At 42.7% G+C, this 8,518-nt stretch overlaps 1 long non-coding RNA gene across 1 annotated transcript; it reads right to left on the bottom strand.

The window, feature by feature from the left end:
• Window positions 1-3,942: 3,942 nt before the first annotated feature.
• LOC141574842 (uncharacterized) lies at window positions 3,943-8,044 on the bottom strand. The gene is made up of 2 exons (XR_012501984.1): window positions 5,563-8,044; window positions 3,943-4,667 (listed from the first exon to the last, which is right to left on the bottom strand). It is a non-coding gene; the product is annotated as an uncharacterized LOC141574842 (long non-coding RNA).
• Window positions 8,045-8,518: the final 474 nt, after the last annotated feature.

Here is an 8,518-nt window from a genome sequence, read left to right as displayed (position 1 = left end):
TGCAAGCAAATCTGAACAAGGAAAAAAAAAACAGAAATAGTAATATGGCAAGAAAGCAGGGGCTATATTCCATATGTCTGTAACTTCTCCAGGACAAGGGGACAGAAGCCAGAGAACATCCCATTCCTCTCCTTCATCTCAACACAAGCAAAATATAGTTCATCTCCTCCAGGACACCAAGAATTGCTGCCTCCAGCAGGAACTATTCTCTGAGGCTGTACAATTTTGTAACTATTCTGAACAAATAATTGAATTAATTTCCTTTTTATTTCCTTATGAGAAAACTAAATTACTAATATTACCAAAATATTTTCCCTCACTGGAAAATTCCCCTGATTCTAATGTTTGTGTTTATATGACTCCGTTTGGAATTGGTTTTAGGAGACGTGATTTTTTTTTAAAAGGAAATATTCAGTACTGAAGTCAGTCTAAGCATTCTATTCTCTGTAGGCCAATATAAGAGGTTTTTCTTTTTTTTTTTTTTTCTTTTCGTTCTTGAGTTCTTCTTCTCATCTTTAATTCACCCTCTGCTCTAATAGTGCTCCTTTCCATACAACACTTTTCATCTTCAAAAATATTTATAGACTTTACAGTATAAATGTTGGTCCCTCAGATACAAACCCCGGGACTTGGACCATTTGGGGTTAACTCCCCAGCACCACACAGAAAGCCAAAGTTTCACAAGCAGCCTCTAGCTTTACAGTCTCGTCTGAGCACAGGTTGTAGGAGACAGAACTTGCAGATATTTAAAGCATCTCATGCCGCCACCCCCCACCCCGCGACCTCGGTTTTAGTCTGCTAGGGCTGCCATAACAAAGTGCCACAGTCTGCGTGACTTAAACAGCAGGAGTTTCTTTCCTCAAAGTCTGGAGACTGGGCAGTCTAAGATCAAGGTGCCTGTTTCTGCGGAGCTTACAGACGGCTCTCTCCTGGCTTACAGACGGCTGCCTTTGTGCCGTGTTCTCAGATGGGGAAGAGAGAAAGGGAATGAGCACTAATCCTCTTGGATGGATCAGGGCGCCACCCACCCTTATGACCTTCCTTAACCTTAATTACTTCCTCATTCCAAATTTCCACATTAGGGATTAAGACTTCAACATATGAACCTGGGAGGGGGTGGGGATGACACAATCCTGTCTATAGCATCCCCCCAAAACTATAAAGTCAAAAATGGACAAAAACCTACAACAGATGTCCATTTCTTTAAGTCAATTACCCAATGGCAGAAATTAACTATGAAAAAGGAATTAGCAAGTTGGATCATCTACCACTATGCCTTCTGCCACTTGGGAGGTTGAGAATAATTTCTTTTTTGTTTCAAAGCCCTTCAGGAGAGTTATTTTGCTATGTCAAGTCTAACTCTTCAATCTCGGTACCTGACAATGCCTGGGAACTTTAGAATAGGCTAGACAGGTTCATCTGCCCACAGTGCACACCCTCTCCACCAGAACTGCTAAAAAACCTCTTCATGAAACAAGCATCTGTCCTTAGGTGCCTGCCATTTTCTCTCTCTTGTCTGGGGGCCAGAGTGTGCCACGCTTCCTTCTCTTGGGCTGAAGTCTCCCCTTTCATCTCTCTAGATGTCAGAGACTGCCCGATCCCTCTGTAAAGTGCTATCCAAGAGCTGGCGACCTGGCCCAATACAATCACTGCTCCCTGGTCTCTCAGCTCTGTGTAACATACCCACCACCAGCCTCTTCTGGTGCGGTGGCCGCCTCGCCTCCCTCTGTGGGGCCTGCCTTGCAGGCAGAGCTGTAATAGGCTTGGATATAGGAGGAGTTCTCCATCTTGGTGTGGTCCTCCACATCCATCGCTATTGGTTGGTATAGATACAGGCAGTGCCACTGGATACCTGCAAACTCCCCATCTTCTGCAAACCTCCTGTCTGCCAGGGCAGAAGCCTCCAGGGAGCTGAGAAAATCCGAACCCCTGAGATGTGTGTGATTGGGTGACGAGAGAGTCTGGCTGTCACTCACTCCTTCTCCCCAGGCTTAAGGGAACTGCATGTAGCAGCTTTCCCTTTGGTGTCTGGAAAGGAGTAGCTCACAGGGTGAACATGCCATCAGCTCTCTGTCACTATAATTCTGTGGACCTTCTTACCCTCTGCATTGGAGGATATAAAACTATGCTCAGGATATGGGAGTTAGAATGTGTTGTTTTACTACTGGACCCTTCTCTGATAGGTGCACCCTATAAAGGAGCAAGAAACATGAAGAAGTATGAGAACTTGTAATGGAAAGATGCTTTCATTCTTCTTAATGCCTCTATAGCAAACACATACCTACACACACATTCACAGTTTCTATCTATGCCATCAAATTACTCTCCTATCTTTCCCTCTTTCTTCCTTTCCTCTCCCTCCTTCAATCTCTTTCCTTCCTTTCTTATTTCCTTCTTTCCTTCCTTCTTTCCTTCCATGGCCTCAGGCCAATCACCAAGTGCCTGCTTTACATGTGATGATTTACTTGTCCTGCATAATTTTTACTAAAATTATACGTGTACCAAAATGGCTGATGCCAAGTGTTGGGCCAAATGTTGAGCCAAGAATTAAAATGCAATCAGTTAAAGAAATGCCTTAAGGGGACCTTCTACAAATTCAATGTTTTATTTCTTTTTAAAGCCACATAGTAATTTTATGTTTTTTAACATTTTTATTGCGTTATAATCATTTTACAATGTTGTGTCAAATTCCAGTGTAGAGCATAATTTTTCAGTTATGCATGAACATATATATATATTCATTGTCACATTTTTTTTCTCTGTGAGCTACCATAAGACCTTGTATATATTTCCCTGTGCTATACCGTATAATCTTGTTTATCGCCACAAAGTAATTTAAAAGTGAGTCTTGTGCCAGCATATGGTTTAATGGGCTCCAAGTCCTTCGGTCTGGGTGAATTCAGCTCCACCTCTTCTAACTCTGTGACCTTGAAGAAATTACTTAGATTCCCTCTAAAAGTGGTGGTAACAATGCTCTTTCACTAGGCTATTGTGAGGATGATATTCAGCAACACATATGAAGCACTTACAAAATGGACCGGCATCTAGTAAGTGCTTAACAAATATTACATATTATTATTATGTTAGTCTTCAGTTTTTGTTGAATACCTTTTATGTGCCTAGAACTTTAGGTGAGGTGTGTGGGAACAAGCCAGCTATTGTTGACTGACTTGGCTTCTTACTGTATTGACTGACCAGGTGGATATTTCAGAGTGGTAAGAACAAGGTCTTGCAGGGCTCCCACAGGGTATCCCAGTGGTGAGGCTTGTGACGCCAGAGACTGAGACACCATTGTCGTGACTAGTGGCTGTCACCTTGAGCATCTGGGATTTCTTCCAGTTGCATTTAAGACTCCTCATGCAGACCTGATAGAGACCACGTGCAGTAATCTTTCTCCTGAAGCAACACTGAGATGTGCTTATAAAGAGTAATGGGTTTTTAATATACCCACACCTTCCCCTTATTTCTGAGGACAGCCTTGATTCCTTCCGTCTTTTCAGGTTACAACCAGGAGGAAGACAGCTTCACCCAGGCTCCTCAAAGCGTAGTCCCTTTTGCACTGGTCTAGGTCCAGTAGAAAAGCAATAAATGCCTGTTGAATGAAACCATTAGATTCCCAGGCAAACTGAGGTAGCACATTTCCAGGCAAACCAGGGAACTGTTTCTCTGTCCTGATGCCCCTCCAGGTAGATGGCTCACATGCTCATGGCCCTCTCACACTCCTCCTCCAGTGGAACCCCTCTCGCCTGCCCTCGTGACCGCCTCCATATGCAGCAGGAAGTGCAGTCCAGGCAGCGTCCGGGCCCAGCCTCGGTTCTGCTCAGAAACAGTCCCACCAGCACATCGGCCACCCCCTCACTGCATACGTACACCCCATCCCAACAACTGCTCACCGAAGGATAGGCCACTGGTCTTGCAAGAGTTTGGAAAAATAAATGGTAGCTTCTTTTTTTTTTTTTTTTTTTTTTTTGCTTTTAAATTAAATTCCCCATCTTCTTATTTTTCTATTTTTTTATGATTACAAGCCAGTTGCTTTATGTTATTACCTTGTGTTTTAAAGTTTTTTTTTATTGAATGAGACTCTTTAAATTCTAGAGTGCTTTACAATTTTCTAAAGTTTCACACACATGATCATATAATCCCATAGCAACCCTTTTTCCCCTACTCCTATCTAGTCCCTCCCCGCTTCCCTCTCCACACTGGTAACTAGTTTGTTCTCTTTATCTGTGAGTCTGCTTCTTTTTTGTTTTATTCACTAGTTTGTTGTACTTTTTAGATTCCACATATAAGTGATATTATACAGTATTTGTCTTCCTCTGTCTGACTCATTAGCATCTTATCTCAAAAAGTTAGGGATTCTTGGCCAGAGAGTCACGTTGAAATATGCTTTGACGGACAGAGAGGCACTATAAGTAGTCAACCTTCCTTCCCTCTGAAACAGCATTCCTCACATCTGCCGAGTTCTGCAGAGTCACAGAGCACTTCAACGGCAGTTACTTCATCTTCACAGCCACCATGTGCGTGAACCAAGAGGTGTATGTCAGTAACAGTGATATGATAATAGCAATAATAAACACTTCTATTGAGCACTTACTTGTCACTTGTCAGTAATTGCACCAAATGCTTTGTATGGATGAGCTCATCTGTCATAACAACTCTGATTACTCCTGTCAAAAGATGAGGAAACCAAAGCTCAGGGAAAGTAAGTAACGTATCTCCATTTTACAGGTCCAGCACCAAGCTCTTGTAGGCTCCTTCTAAGGCGCCATTCTGTTTCTCAGCATCTCCAAGTCACCCAGGGGGTCTGAGACCATTTTGGTGCCACGTTAGGGGCTCACTGTCCCAGCCTGGAAGAGGTCAGTCGCAGTGGTCAATCAGCTGTGCCTGCAACCCATGGTTTGTGCACAGACACAAAGATATCTCACAACTAAAGGCAAAGGGCATGATCCCAGTTGGAAACGATTAACAGGGATCCTTTGCCTCTGAGGCGAGAGCTCAGATCTACAACTAGTAGCGCCAGTAACACTGGCACACTGTCTCCATAATGCGAACCATGGCATTTGGCAATGGCTCTTAAGTTTGGCATGCTCCACACTCCTCCTGGACCCACAAGATAACATAACCAAATGTTTTCCAATGCTGTAAGAAACGAGTGTTTTGCAGGTAGGAAGAAACGCAAACATTATCCCTGCTGGGAGCTTGCTCCATCTAATCCCAAGGGCAAAATGGCTCCCTCCCTCCCGACCCTTCAAAAGGTTAAATGTGCGCAAGGGCCCAGATAAATGGTCACAATGCAAACAAAGCCATGTAAATAAATGCATCCCTGATCTACGCAGGCTGGTGATGCCAAATACACCATCTGCACCATTTCTCATGATGAGTTGAATTTTTTTTTCCCTGCATGTCCCAAGCAGTGAGAAGATGACCATGTTTATGCAGACCAAGGCACGCATCATCTGACACCTTTGGAAAAATTTTTTTTAAATTTCAGATCCACAAAGTTATCAGTAGCACTTGCTTTTCTAGGTGAGGTTGAAATTGAAAGAAAGAAAGAAATCTCACCGGAAAGTAATAGGGCACATGTCCAGGGCCTGAGAAGTTACTCGCAATTTACTGTGATTTTTCATGGGTTCCATCCACTCATTCACTTCACAAAAGTATATCAGCATCTAATTATGTTGGGAGCGGTGTTAGGTGCTGTGGATGCAAAGATAAGTAAAATACGGTGCTTGCCTTAGAGGGTCATTCCTTGTGCTGAGAATTTGCTGGGCATGATTTACGGATAACTTCCTGAAAAATAAAAATTGAGTCTGTAAACAGAATCACAAGTGGAGCCTAAAAATACAAACGGCCAGGGATTTATTCTTTCAATTACTTCAATTATCAATTCAATTATGGAAGGCAGGACTCAGGCATCTGTATTATTTAAAAAACAAAACAAAACCGAAACTTCCAGATCAAAGGTCGGCAAACATTGTCTGCGAAGAACCAAACAGTAAATATTTTCATCCCGGAGGGTGAGGGGGGCGTCACACGGTTTTTATTGCAACTATTCACCCCTGCCATGGCAGCATGAAAGCAGCCATAGATAATATGAGATATTCCTACAGAATTTTATTATTTATTTATTTATATTATATTATACTATTTTATCTATCTATCTATCTATCTATCTATCTATCTATCTATCTATCTATCTATCTATCTTCCAATAGAACTTTACTATCACAAAAACGAACAGCATGCTGGATTTAGCCTGTGGGCTGCAGTTTTCTACCTCCTGTTCTAGATGACTCTCGTGAGCAGTAGCCCTAAGATATGCTTGTCTAGACAACACTGTGATGTTGGAGGAGGTATGACAGGGACTGCCATAGATATGAAGTGGAGTCATGCTGCTGTTCCCATCTTTATCGTAGCACAGAAAACCATATTTTTAGCATTCCTTCAATGCACTCTGTGTAGGCTTACACTGAATCTGAGCAAACACTTTTCAGAGGTCTATATTTAAGTGCCATTCTTGTTGGAGATAGGGAGTTTTACTAGAGAGACAACCTAAACTAAGAAATCAGTCTACTTGCACGCTAAGCTTTTCCAAGATCAGAAGAAACAAAAAAGATACTTTTGTGATTGTCAGATGTATCACTGCATCTTATGGTCTAGAAGAGAAAAAAGAAATATCTACCTCTTGGAAGAATGTTCTAAAATTTATAGAACTCTAAGCTCTTAATTTATATATTATATTTGATAGACCTCAAGGAAACAAACCCACTTTTTTAAAAATTAAAATATAGTTGATTTATAATGTTGTGTTCATTTCTGTTGTACAGCAGAGTGATTCAGTTTTTTATATATATATAAAATATATACATTATACACACACATATATATATATTCTTTATTCCAACTTTTGAATATAAGCTCTTTGATGTTCTTTTAGTTCTAAGATTTTGAAATACCACTTAGTGCTTATCAAAGGGCATATTCACTTCAACAAATATTTATGAAATAACATGGGAGCCAGTATTCCAACTCTTGTATAATACACCATTTTATGGGAGAAACAACAAAAAAATACCTATAGCATGAGTGATAATTGCTAGAGGAGGGGGATCATAGCTATGGGAGTGATTAATTCTTCTTGAGTGGGGATAGGATGGAGGAGGTGGAAGGAGGAGAGAGCACCAGGGCAGTCCAGGAAAAGCCATAAATAGCAAGAAGCTTTTGAGCTGGGCTCTGAAGGATAAGTAGGAGCTCTTCACACAGGCAAAGGGCAAAGGAAGAGGGAGCAAGGACACAGAGAATGGAAAAGCACTTGTGTTTAAGGAGTGATATCAAGGCTGCTCTGACTTGAGTCTGAGGTGTCTGGAGATGGTGGTCTGGGGTCAGAGAGCGAAGGTAGAGCTGGAAATGATAAAGCTTTGGGATTTCTTTTAGTAGGCCAGGGGAAACTGTGCACATTTTAAAGCAAGAAATTAACCTAATCTTATTTGAATTTTTGAAAGATTATACTGGGTTAAGGGCAGAGGGGGTCTTGAGCCTGTCAAAATGTTCATAATTTGCCCCCAAAATAAGGGTAGTGGCATCTCCCCCCAGGAAGCTAAACAAATTCCCCAAATGCCAGGATCCTGGGGCAATGTATCCTCAGAGCAGGCCCTCATCACCCTGCTCCCTCTAGGAGAGGGCAGGGTACCTGCTAGGGCCCCGGGATCAGCTCTGTCACCTGCCTCCCTGGCAGCCAAAAGTTACAGAGCAATGAAAATCAACCAACCAACAAAAAGGCTGTTTCAACACAAGATGCTTTCCTGTTAGAAACACTGTGGTCCTCACGCTGTCTCCATTCAAACCCACTCCCAACCACCTCCACAAATGTAGTAGGTTGGTGGATAAAAATGCATTTGCCACCAAAACTTTTGTCAGGCAGAGGCCTCACTGTTTTTCAAGCTTTCTGTTTTTAACATCCTCATTAACGTAACATGCCCTCAGGTGTATGTATGATGCAAACACTCCACTGTCCAGTTGTGTCTTAAATAAATGCTTTTGTTCTCCTGACTATCTGTTCCGCCAGCGTTCAGCCCCCAGGCAGAAGCCGATGGCCCAAACATCTCCCCCGTAGCTCCTTCAGCAGGGCAGCTGCCCCCCCCCCCACTTTTCCGAGGGCCTCAGTCTCTCTCTTTGCCTCTCCCTCACTTCCCATCTCAGAGCAGTCATGGGACTTCAAGGAAACCCCAAGAGGTGGCCAAAGCAGGGACCCTGCTGCTGAGAAGGAGGGCCAGGTGAGCAAAGTTGTTCTGAGCAGAAACCAGCACAGCCCAGCTGGCAGGCAGGCAGGCAGGCAGGCACTTCATTCGGGCTTTTAAAGAGATTCTTCCATTGAGTGTTTATTGACTATTTGCTGCGCCTGCTACGCAATCCTAATAAGACCCAGGAGCGAGAGGAATTTGCTCTGCAGTGTCTCCTGCTTTAGCATGGAAACCCAGAGATTTTTCCAAAATCATGCAAAAGGAAGAATAAAATCCTC

This window comes from Camelus bactrianus, chromosome 23, assembly GCF_048773025.1.
Source record: "Camelus bactrianus isolate YW-2024 breed Bactrian camel chromosome 23, ASM4877302v1, whole genome shotgun sequence".
Taxonomy (NCBI): Eukaryota; Metazoa; Chordata; class Mammalia; order Artiodactyla; family Camelidae; genus Camelus; species Camelus bactrianus.
This window is presented reverse-complemented; position numbering and strand designations above follow the sequence as displayed.